General features: G+C 38.2%; 1 protein-coding gene across 6 annotated transcripts in view; it reads left to right on the forward strand.

Moving 5' to 3' along the window:
• The window catches only part of CYRIB (CYFIP related Rac1 interactor B), a 140320-nt gene that overhangs the window by 74867 nt on the left and 52227 nt on the right, over positions 1-13226 (forward strand). For 2 of the 6 annotated variants that reach the window (XM_038389918.2, XM_038389913.2), the window contains exon 3: positions 981-1017. The exons of 3 other annotated variants lie outside the window; for them this stretch is intronic. The gene's annotated coding sequence lies outside the window, so the exon portion shown is untranslated. The remainder of the gene's footprint in view (positions 1-980; positions 1018-13226) is intronic. One more of the 6 variants, XM_043507347.1, reaches the window with a different exon arrangement.

Here is a 13226-nt window from a genome sequence, read left to right on the forward strand (position 1 = left end):
ATGGCCCCCTCAAGGATTTAACTCACAACCCTGGGTTTAACAGGCCAATGCTCAAACCATTTTAGTAGTACTTGTGGCACCTTAGAGACTAACAAATTTATTAGAGCATAAGCTTTCGTGAGCTACAGCTCACTTCATCGGATGCATCCGATGAAGTGAGCTGTAGCTCACGAAAGCTTATGCTCTAATAAATTTGTTAGTCTCTAAGGTGCCACAAGTACTCCTTTTCTTTTTGCGAATACAGACTAACACGGCTGCTACTCTGAAACATTTTAGTAGTGTTTCTTTTTTATATTAACCCTAAAATGTTCAATAGTTGATGAAAGTAACATATAGCACAGACTAGAGCTGTGCAGGAGCCATGTGGCCTTCCTCACTGCACAGATGTAACCCTTTGATATATTTATCAGAGGTGCAGACTCCTAAAAGAAGCATGTTCTGAGCAGTGGAGCCAGACCTTCTGATGTTCTATTTTCAGAAGAGTCTCATGATATTTAGAATATTTTAAAGCTTCTCTGTCTTTCACAGTATTTGAAAACTTTTGCCTTTATTTGTATTGAGAGCCTAGAGATTAATGTAATGATGGGATATGTGTACTAATGGCTAAAATAAATCTAGCAAACTCCTCTTAAAAACAAATTTTGAAACCAAGTTGTAAAATAATCAGAACTGACTAGTCTATTCTGATATCTATCAGTGAAACGAACTAGCATGTGGTATTGAGCCCTTCATTAAAAACTCCCCACACTTGTAAAATGTCTCAGTAATGCACACCATTGGTGTTCTATACATTCATCAGTTTCAAAGGAACAGTACCGTGGATCAAACAGATATATATTTTTCTTATAAAGCTAGGTACAGTGTGTTAAACACCTTAAACTTGGGCTTTTGTAACCATTTAATATTTATTAAAATGCTTTATAAAATCTAGGTGCAGAAAATATATTATTTCATAATGTATGTATGTTTGTTTTTAACAGACAGGGGTCCAAAAACAGAGAGCAGCGCTGGCTGTAGGTAAGAATTGTAACTTATCTATCACTGTGTAAGTGCATTGATGGGGAGAGAATTGGCCAAGGGAACTAAAACTATAAGCTTTTAAAAGATAGCAAATGGAAGAAAATTGTTAAGCTAGCATTAATTGTATCTTGAAGGAAAAGCCCCAATAGGCTACATTGATTTTAGAAATGTACAAAGCTCATTGGGAATTGCTTAGATTTTCAGACTAAAAAGGAATGACTGAAGCTTATTAGTGGTTGTTTGCAATGCTATTGCAACCATGTTGGTCGCAGGGTAGATGAAAGAATATCTTTTATTGGACCAACTTCTGATGGTGGAAGATACAAGCTTTTGAGCTTCTTATCTTCCACCATCAGAAGCTGGTCCAATAAAAGATATTACCCTACCTACCTTTTCTCTCACTTATTCATTGTCTTACTTTTAACCTTCAGAAGGTAGGAGAGAGTATAAATATGCTTGATGTCCTAATTTTTTTCATTAAGATGCACTTGATACAGTATTTTGCCAGGGAGAAAACAGATAAAGGAGACTTTTGCTTCTGCATCGCTCCTTCAATATCCTAACACAGTTTTCAACTTAATTAACAGTGAAGGAATAAGAAGATAACTTGAAGAAAGCTCATCAAAATGGCTTTCATTTAAAGAAACATGGACTCTGAGCATGTAAATCATTGATAGCCTTTAAAAATGATAATGACCTTCAAGGGCAGTGTTTCTTAAACTCTTTGGAAGACCAAACAAAGAGAAAACTAATTGCTTCAGATCTTTGCTACACACTAAAAATACTTTCTTAATGTGGCTACAGTGGCATCTGCTTTAGGAACTTTCTAGACCAGATGTTTTATCTTCAAAACAAGCAACATCTTCTGCCACCTTTTTAAGATTCTGTGAAATGGGGTGTGCACTATAAATACCCTATCTTTTTAGCTTTTTCTCTTGCAGTTATACAAGTTAGCACATAAAGCATAGTTGTATTGTTCCTCCATGTTTATCTGGTGTTGTGCCAACAGAGGCCCAGTAGTGCTGGCTGTCTCTTAACTAGAGATGCTGAAGAAGATACCACTGGCACCAGACAGAAGAAAAATGAACCTTACCTCTTAGTTTTGATGCATCATCAAGAAAGTGTTTGAATCACGGGGCGGAGGTTGGGCGGGGGAAATTACCTGCATCTGTCCTGTCTGATTAGCATTGGGAGTAGTGTCCAGAAGTCTCTTTGTTGCCAATTAAACTAATTGTCTTATTTAAGGAATAAGAATGTAGGGGATAGGAACATATTTTATGAGATTGTTCTATATAGAGAAGTGTGGCACTGAGGGATTTAAGTCACTTTCCCAATGTCACCTGGGAAGTCTGTAGCAAAGCTGGGAATTGCCTCAATTGCCTGGGTCCTGGTCCAGTGCCAGAACCATAAGTTCATCTTTCCTTTCCATTCTTCAGCTTCAGTTAAGAGTTCTTACTAGTAACACTGTAAAATATATTTCAGAGTAGCAGCCGTGTTAGTCTGTATTTGCAAAAAAGAAAAGGAGTACTTGTGGCACCTTAGAGACTAACAAATTTATTTGAGCATAAGCTTTCGTGAGCTACAGCTCACTTCATCGGATGCATGAAAATATCTATGCAACCATGCAAAAACATAGTCACTAGTGAAATAATTGATTGGTGCACAGTGTAATATAGTAATGGCGAGAAATTTAATTGATTTTTAGGTATCTGCTTATTTCAAATGTTAAGTGTTCATCTCAATTCCTGGGAGACTTCAGTTCAGTAATATGTGACCATGCAAGTAACTGCGTGTTCTCACCCCATATTTGGTAACTCATCTGTGCCTAGCTTCCTGCTCTTCTTTTTCAGTTGTTGATTTTTATAGTCTCTTCTCCTCTTGATGGAAAAGAGCTTTTTATGTATATATGTTGTCCACACATCAAAAGGCGGTTAAACCTTTTTGTGTTTGCATACTTGTCTCACATTTTTTTACAAGAAGGTTTGATTTTTCACTGACACCTAAGAATCTAATTTTAAGTGCTTTGTAGTGAAATTCCTGGCAGTTCTGATATTGGCTGTCTCCTCACTAAAAATCAGATATTCGAAGCAGGGAATATTTTCATAGTCTACAAAATCACAAGTAGGTGGAATTTAGGATTATGAGGAAATAGTAATATATGTAGGTCAAGAGAACTTTCTCAGTATTCGCTTTAGAATGTATGCAGGGAAACATAAAGAAATCTTTTACAGAAGAAGTGGTTTAAACTGTCCCTTATGGTAGTGACTTGGCACAGTTCACGGACCAGATTCCTAGCAAGTGAGCTGCCATACCAAATCAAGAACAAAACCTCTCAAAATATAATGGTGCAAGTTAATACCTATAGTACTAGCCAATAACTATCTTCTTGTCAACTGAAGATAACACAAAGTGAAAGTGCCTATACTTGATCTTGGCAGTTATGACAGTGGGGAAAAACACTGCCTGTGCAAGATCTAAATGAGAACATAAATTGCCTTCCTGAGAGTCTAAAGTACAAATATGAAAGTCCAAGTGTTTTTTTCCATTTAATTCTACTTTTTCAAAGTTTTCATATATTTTAATCAATAAAACACTGGCTTCCTTTGGAGATGGAGTCTTTCTTTTAGAGTTGCATCCCAAATTTAAAAAGTGGAGCACTGTTGGGCCAACATTTTAAAGGATCGCTGTTGTCCCTCTAGCTTTTGCCCTATTTATGGATGCAAAACATATGATCTTCAAAAGCCTCATATTGAATCCCCCACAGATTTGTGGCAGCTATTTTAGTATTTGAAAATCTCCAATTTTGACTTTGGGAATGGAAGTAATATCTTCCCAGGAGCCAAAAGTAACCTGCTGCCTCTGTCGACAGTTAACATAGCAGGAATCTATCATGATGTATTGGCTCAGTCTCATCCAAATTCTGTCAAACAAATGGGACTGCACTCAGTAGGTATTCTGGAAATGGAGATCCCCTACAGGTCAATCTGATGGACTTCCAATACCAAAATTGAACCACTTTTTTCAGGTTCTTGGATCCGAAGGCTACAGGAGCTGAAGTGCTCTCTTGTCCTTGGAGCTGTCCTGTGTATTTCCCTAGTTAACTCTCATAAGTTGATAGTTAAATGTATAGAAAAACAACTTTATATCTTTCAAATACTGAATGTGTCATCTTTACTGGTTGATATGCAAAACAAACCTGAGGACTGGGAGCTAGAATATGGAAATAGGCATTTACATAATTAAATAGGCGATTATTGATAATTATCACAGTCATGACCGTTTTGATCTGTGATGGTTGGTGGTGGTTAGAGTGAACTAAGGGTTTCCATTTATTTTGAAGAATCTTCTCCTGTTTTGCTGTAGTTTTATCTAATACTTTTTCTCTAGGTACAGTGCATAGAAACAACACATCGTTTGCATTACTTGATCAGATGACAGGATTAGTGAGCCATTATGGACAGAGACCTTCATGTACTTTCCAGTGTTCAAATAACAAATTTTTTAACTGAAGCAATATGAATGTTCAGGTCACAATCTAGCATCAGGATAGCTGGGCACTTAGACTGGCATTTGGGTAGAAAAATAAAGTTAAGTCTACTGGGAGTTTTGCTGATTCCAAGAAGGTATGGTTGGAATAAAAGTTATTAAATGACTCCTCTCCTCTAGATAAGTGAAATTCACACCAAAAATGCAATAAATCAATAGATAATAGGCCTCAGAGTGAAAATATTTTAAATATTTTTAAATGATGTATTGAGGAGAAAAGACTTGTACGTTTTGAAACTTTAAATGGATAAATCTATGATGTGAAAGTGTTAGATTTTTTTTTAGGGGTGCTTAGTGCTCAATAAAGGTGCTAGACTGACAGCCCTGAAATAGAAAATCCTGTATTACTGCTGTAAAACACAATAAATATGCATAACACTTTATAAGGAGAGTAAGACAATCCTTGCACTGAGAATTACAAAATTTAGCCACAGAAAAGGCAAGCTTTTCCACCTCACCCCTTTTGTGAAGGCGTCACTTCTAAGAGTTTCAGAGTAGCAGTCGTGTTAGTCTGTATTCGCAAAAAGAAAAGGAGTACTTGTGGCACCTTAGAGACTAACAAATTTATTTGAGCATAAGCTTTCATGAGTGAAGAAGGTATTCTTAATCACTTAATGTATGGCTTTTTGGCTAACACTACAGCTGTAACTACCAAGTATGTAGTGTGGGCTCTATAACATTGGACACCCATCCCTTAGAAAATATACTAAACCCATCAATTTATTTTAAATAATCTACTGAACAGGCCTGAGGTAATGATTTATCTCATTGGCTATTAACCTGATCTGGATCTGGATCAAGGGTGAAGGTCTGTATCCCAGTCTAAACCACAGAGCCATCCAAAGCACCTTGCAAAATTTTTAATACGTCTTGCAGCTTTATTTATGTGAATTTCTTGTTACCTTTCCCATGACTGTGTAAAACACTAACAGAATGAAGAAATTTAAGTGTCTTTGAAAGGAAATAAATATATTAATGTCACAAGGTGTTACCAGTGATTACGGTTTGAGGATATTGGTTGTCACAGTGTAAAGTGCAGAAGAAGAGGAACTGCATGCCTGGGGATATGCGGAGAAAAATCTACTATGATAATTGCTTCTCTGAAGTTGAGATGAGTATTTCCCTTGGTCTGCAAGGTCAAGTTGTAAATGAATGACCTCTACAGGCGGAGATGTAGTACTACAAGATAATTTTTATATGAAAGATTGAAACCTTGCAACTGAATGAAAAAATGCTGTAACTAAGATTGGTGGTGTAATATTATTAGATTGGGCATTAAACAGGGCATTGAACTCAACTTCAAAAAATTTTCCTTTTTTTCATTCATTAATTCTAAGAATTATTTATATCTGTTAACTTTTAGTACAAACTGTTTAACTTAAAGGACTGGCGAATAACTTTTTCATCTTAAAAAAATACAACTTAGAAATATTTTACATAATCATGATGCAAATATAAAATTAAATGCAAAATGTGTGCTTTTAACACCTAACAAACAAAAAGATCTGGAGGTAAGATAGAGAGTACGTCGTTTAGCTTGTGTCCTTATGAAAAGGAAAAGTACATTGTTAATAGTCAAAACTGTATTAACCCTGGACTTACACACTCCAAGATGAACTGCACCCAGTTTTTGGCTGTGGGTAAGTCAGTTCACAAAGCACAGTAATTATTCCGGAATAAAAGTAACTTCTATTCCGCAGTAGCGTCCACAGGATGAAGTTTTCTTATTCTTGCAACATCTGTGCTGGCCGGTTTCCCTGTGTACATGAGTCTTCCATGGGCCTCCAATTCTTGAAGAAAGTTCCACAGAATCTTTAGTGTCTTCACAGAATAGACCGTATTCAGCTCAAGGTCTCATCAGTGATTCATACAAAAGAAATAACATGATGATCCATTTTTCTTTCAAAATGAAGGGGGTGGAATCAATCCTGCCAAAACTTTGAAACTATGATTTCAGGGAATCTAGGTGTTTCTTTGCTCACTAAGCCATTTCCTCTGGAAAATGATGAGATCCTGGGAAGAAAGTCCTATGATTTGAACTCCTAAACTCTGCCACAGGAGAGATTATTGATGCAACTTTAAAAAATATCACTCAATCAAAATAGTTTCTTAAGTAAAAACACGTGTTTACTTTCCTCTGAAATTAGAAGGCAACTTATTCACAGCTCAGATATTAATAAAGAACCGCTCAGCTGTGCAGTCCTATAATCTGATGTCAAACTGCTTATGAAGGACCCTCCAAGTAGATAACAATTTGAACAGAACATAAAATGGCCATACTAGGACAGACCAAAGGTCCATCTAGCCCAGTATCCTGTCTTCCGACAGTGGCCCATGCCAGGTACCCCAGAGGGAATGAACAGAACAGGTAATCATCAAGTGATCCATCCCATCACCTATTCCCAGCTTCTGGGAAACAGAGGCTAGGGACGCCATTGATGGACCCATCATCCATTAACTTATCTAGTTCTTTTTTGAACCCTATTATTGTTGCTGGAATACTTAATCTACATTTATTCCATTACTGATTAATTTCAGTTAATGCAATATTTTTCTTATCAAAGAACAATGCATGAACTATTCCAACTGCAGAATTGAATGGTCACTTATGGAAAAATATTGTAGTTTAGTAGAATATTGTTCCAAGATAAAACTGATCTGTGTGAAAACTATTATGGAGTTCTTGTAGTGGCTCTTTTAAGAGCTACCACTAGATGTCAGTCGTGGAAAAGAATGCACAAAACTTAAATTTGATGGTGAGAATATTAAACAGTAAAATGTACTCTAAGTAATTTGTGTGTTAAATAGCTAAAGCACAAATCGATTTGAGTTGCTCATATGAAATTCATGGTAGTTTCCATTCTTTAATCTGAATCATACACTGAAATAAGTAAATGTCCATAACTCTAAATTTACATCTTTTCTGTGTTAAAAAATAAATAAAAATTCCACCACAGCTGTTTTGTCATTGGATTTTAAACCTCCATCTCTGTTATTGAGTGGTTATGCAGTCTAAATTAATAATTCCTATAAACATTAATAGGGCTGTTTTTTTTTTGTTTTTGTTTTTTTCCAATTCAATCCACAGATTGAGCATTCTCAATGAGCAGTTGAGCAGGTTATTTATAAGCTTGTACAAGTGTCTGAATAGCTGCTAGATTTTCAAATAAAAATCTATTGGAATAATCCTTTCCAAGCTGGACATTAAGACTTGTTTGCACAATACAGTCCCTGAATTATAACGTTAGATCCTTAGATCCCTTAGGCGGACCTCATAGGGTAACATCTATAATATTAGAATTCAGCGTGTTTCAGTAGTTGGAAATGGTTACACTTTTTAGTATTCCTGTTCCTTCCTTCATATGGCTTCATTGGGGGGGGGGAAATAACTATGGAGATGGGACAGTAATGTGGACTACAATCAGAGCCAAGTAAAATATGAACATCTTTCTGGACCCTTTCTATGAAAGGATTAACTCTAGTATCATTGCTTACAAACTTCTCTGCATTCCTAGACCTTGCCATCTGCCTTGAAGGCTGAATGTATCTAGAGCCTCTGAATTCCACAATATTGGTGGTGAAGTTTCAGAGTACAACCTCAACTTCCTATTTCCTCTTCCCTCCAATCACAAACTTTATATTTCATGAGGGAGAAAGCAAATAGTTCAAACCAATTGGGTAGCTATTTTCTGATGTCATGCTCAGGCCATTATCTGACTAATCTAATTCTGGGACATCATATATTCAGAAAATAACTGTTATTCATTAAGCAGGGAAGAGCTGGTTATCTCTTTGTGATACATTCAAATAAAAACATGTTCAGCGTGCCTTAAAAGACAGAGTTGCCAAATTGATTTCCAGCTTGACTCTTGTCTGTCAGTCTCTGCATTTTTATTGTGATATGGGTGGTCTATCAAGTATGTGATATTGTGGAGTGTGTCTTTCCGACTGGTAGCATGCTGTTTTTCCAGAGGCCAAACAAACAGCATGCTGAAGGGATGAGGGGATTCTCAGTTACAAATAGAGACTAACAAATTTATTTGAGCATAAGCTTTCGTGGGCTAAAACCCACTTCATCGGATGCATGCAGTGGAAAATACAGTAGGAAGATGCAACACCCATTTTTTCCATGTTCTCTGTGTGTATACATCTTCCTACTGTATTTTCCACTGCATGCATCCGATGAAGTGGGTTTTAGCCCACGAAAGCTTATGCTCAAATAAATTTGTTGGTCTCTAAGTGCCACAAGTACTCCTAGTTCTTTTTGCTGATACAGACTAACACAGCTTCCACTCTGAAATCAGTTACAAATGCTTTCCTTACTTAAAAACTTCCATAGGATTCAGTTCCCCACAAAGAAAATAAATTGTTTTCATGGTTTTAATGGTATGTATTCTTGCATGTCTGAGGGTTGGAAGAGGAAGCTCAACTAGTGTATAGCCTGGATTTAAGGTAACTGGTTGTAATTAAGCACAAGACCTTAAATGTATTGAACATTGCTATTGATTTTAAACATCATAGCTGTCAATGTTAATGTGCATTTAAATGCAAATAATAAACCATCACAGGAATATTTTAGTATTTTCTATTTTACCTCTACAAAGATGAGTTGATTTATTCTTTAAACAGCCTCATTGATTATAAATATATCTTCCTGTATTTGTACATTATCTGAGTTAAAAGCATGGCAATTTTATACCTCGCACGTTTTCATTTGGCACCATTCTTGATTCTCATATTTTCTTACATAAATACTAAAAAGGGTTTTATCGTTCATTGAGCATATATTTTGTTGTTCACCAGTTGAGAGCAAAGTACTTTAACGTACAGTTCCCCTCAGGGAATTGGTCTATAGTGCTTGGGAATTTGGTTACGTTATGTACTTATATTAAATTTCCTCTGGATTTCAGTAAAAAAACCTGAAATCTGTCAGGGGTGTTTTCAACATGAAGGGCATGCGTGCGAGTTTTGTTTTGAAAATATGCCTTTGCTTTCTGCTTGTCTGATCTTGACACTGCACTCAGCATCATACAGCCCCATAAGGCTGTAATGGGCCAAATCATTGTAATCAAATGTGGCATTCCATATGTCTTATTTTTTTGAAAGTAGGTCAAGTTTGAAACCATTTTCTTGGCTAGCTCTTCTGTTTCCCACAACTTGTTCCACGTGGCCTGAGCATTGGCGCAAATATCTTGAGCGCCAGGAGGGATTATGGGCAGCTTCACAGGGATAGTCATAGTTTTGTGGGCTGAATGATTAGTAGTAGCATTTATTTTCTCTCTAGCTTTATCTTCTACCTTTGTGGCAACAGAAAAAAGTACAGCAGAATCTCAGAGTTGCAAATACCTCGGGGATGGAGGTTGTTCGTAACTCTGAACAAAACATTATGATCTTTCAGAAGTTTACAACTGAACATTAACTTAATACAGCTTTGAAACTTTACTATGCAGAAGAAAAATGCTGCTTTTGACCATATTAATTTAAATGAAACAAGCACAGAAACAATTTCCTTACCTTGTCAAATCTTTTTTAAGCTTTCCCTTTATTTTTTTTAGTAGTTGACATTTAACTACTTTTTTTACATTTAACTACTTTCCCCCTTTGTGTGTGTGTGTGTGTCTGCTGCTGCCTGATGATGTACTTCCGGTTCCAAATGAGGCGTGTGGTTGACTGGTCAGTTCATAACTCTGAGGTTCTACAGTAATGCTGAGGAGATCTTATAAAAAATAAGAACTTTGTTTTTCACTAATATTGAGTTAAGTTATTGAATTAAATCAGTAAAAATAACTGGAAGTAGGCAGCTGGAGGTGTGAGCTCAGAGAGAGTTTGTCATGTTGGTCACTGTCTGACTCCTTGCTGGAACATCCCTGGGGCTGAGAGGGAACATGGAGGTGAACACCCCAGTGATTCTGGGGACTGGGCATGATCATGAATGGGAAATTAACCCAGCAGTGCTTCACAACATATTAAGTTGATGGGGAACCCTAACAATAGACCTGCTTGCTACTTACCAGAACAATAAATGTCCCCACTACTGCTCTGGAGCCAGACTGGGGAAACCGTTTCTAAGAGATGCTTTCCTCCTTCAGTGTGGTAGAGAGCTGCTATATGCTTTTCCTCCATCCCCTCTGATCTCGAAGGTCCTATTAATAAGTCAGGAAAAATCAAGAGTTATACTGATTGCACCCACATTGCCGAGACAGGTGTGATACCCAAGCATGACATCGTAATGTGTCCTCCAGTTCTTCTTCAACCCATTCCTCACCTACTCTTCCTAAACAATAGACAGCTCCATCACCCCAACTTACAGATCCTCCGGCTTCAGGCTTGGCTCCTTATAGTTCCCATACAGAGAGAGCTGCTGCTCCAAGGAGGTGAAGGAAATGTTACTACACTATAGGAAATGGATGACTCATTGCACTTACCTGCAAAAGCGGAACTGATTCCAAATTTGGTGCAATTCCAAACAAGTTGCTCTAACATCTTCCTCTCTTCCCTTGATCCTAAATTATATACTAGATGTTAAAAGGGCTGGTCTCTCTCTCAGCTCATTCCAAGTACACAACGGTCTTCTACCAGCAAGTGGATGGATATTTGGTATTCACCCATCCAACAACATGAAGATTCCTCAAGGGCATAGGAAAACTATTCCTGCACACCAGACACCCAACTCCAATATTGGACCTCAGTCTAGTTCTAAAAACCCAAACTGGACCACCCTTTGAACGCCTGAATTGTGCAATCAGAGGCGTGGGGGAGCAGATATGCCTACAGTGTAGCAGCCATAGGGACGCACATCTCGAACCATCGTTACTGCACAAGGTGAGTAACTTCTTATCCTATTCAGTTCCACACATATCTCCCTTCCCTCAAAAGCCTATTACAAAAAGTGTCCTTGTTACTTTGTCTAAGAGCTATAGAAGAGATTTCACAGAAATATGGAGAAGTTTTTACTTCATTAATATTTTCCTCCAAAGTACAAATGGGGAGTCTTTGTCCTACCCTAGACTTGGAGACTGAACAAATGTATATCCACCTCAGATTCAGGATGGTAGCAGTTGCCTCAATCTTTCTGTTCTTGTCAAGTTCAAGACTAATTTGTGGCTCTCGAAGGATGCTTGCTACCATGTAGCCATCCATCTAGCACACAGTTAGTGCTTGGGTATCACAGTGTAGTCAAATCATTAGCAGTACAAGGCACTGCCATTTGGATTCTCCACAGCACAGAGGGTCTTCATGAAATGCCTTGCCGTGGTAGCAGTCCGCATTTGCCCATATATGGATGACTGACAGATGACAGGTACAGCATAGTGAGAGGCAGCAACAAACTTGTAATGTGGTCTATCCCTTTTCACCCAGCTGGGCTTTCTAGAGAACTGTGAAAATAATCATTTACCCCAGCACATATGATAGAGTTCATAGGATCCTTGATTGACTCCAGATCTGAAAAAGAATACCTGTCCAAGAACCGGTTCCAGTCATTAAAAGCTTTCACTCATGTTCTAGTTATCATAACCAGCTACAACAATATGAACATATCTTGCAGTGCTAGGCCACATGCTGACATTCATGTACATGATTTGATGCCACTTGCCAGACTTTCAACACTGGCTCAGACCAGTCTATTATCTGGTGAAATGTCAGACAGACTAGAAGGTCTTAATACCACAACATATTGCAGAGCTGGCTTAGTGTTTGGAATCCAAGGGACAGTTTGAAGAGCTCATTTGGAGCACCTACAGATTCAAGGAACCTGGTCCCCAAATCACATGATTAGCCCAGAGCCATCAGACTGGCCTGTATGACATTCTTACCTGTACTCAAAAACTTGGTGTTGCAAATCTTCACACACAGTATGACAGTTACGCTATACATTTGCAGTCCCCAAACTGTGAGACCTAAGCTTGTTGGAAGTGATGCACAGTGACTATCCCCTTTTTAAAGAGTAGTGGAACCCAGGGCCAGCTAATCCCTGTTCCATGATATATAGCCCCTTGTATAGAAACAGAGATCTGCTTCAAGGGAACAGCCCACTAGTTGGAGAATGGGCCAGATGTTAATCAGGTAGCTACCGTCTTAATGTAGAATCCAGCTGTTAGGTGATTCCCAGGAGGAGAAATAAGGCAGACAGCTTGGAGAGGACAATGTCAGGGGAGCACTGAGTCAGGAGAGAGGCTCCCTGGGATGGAAGCCTCCTAGAATCACAATATAGCCCAAGCTGGAGGGCTGTGCGGCCCTGCGTCCAGGGGAAGGAGTTGAGATCAGCACCTGAGGAGACTAATAGGAAAGACTTTCCAGAGATTCTAGGGCCTGCAGTGGGACTGGCAGAGCTCTCTGTCTCAGAGGGAACTGGAGGGGAACTGGGAATAAGAGCAGCTTGGAGCTCAAGCTGCCTGGTGCCCAGGTAAGGATCAGAGACCCATTTTAAATAGAAGACACCTTGCCAGATGGGTTCTCAGCTGAGGAAAAGAAAGAGTTGATTGAACTGTCATATGATGGTTGACCCAAGCTCAAATTCAACAAAGTGCAGCTCAGTGACTTTATGCTTAGAATGAGAGAGGAGTTAGCCTGATAATGGTCAGACCTCTGAAACCTTTGATGCCTTTCAGCACTACATGGCTCTGCAAGATTGGCTTTTCTGCAATTGCTATTTAAAAAAA

Source organism: Dermochelys coriacea, chromosome 2, assembly GCF_009764565.3.
Source record: "Dermochelys coriacea isolate rDerCor1 chromosome 2, rDerCor1.pri.v4, whole genome shotgun sequence".
Classification (NCBI taxonomy): Eukaryota; Metazoa; Chordata; order Testudines; family Dermochelyidae; genus Dermochelys; species Dermochelys coriacea.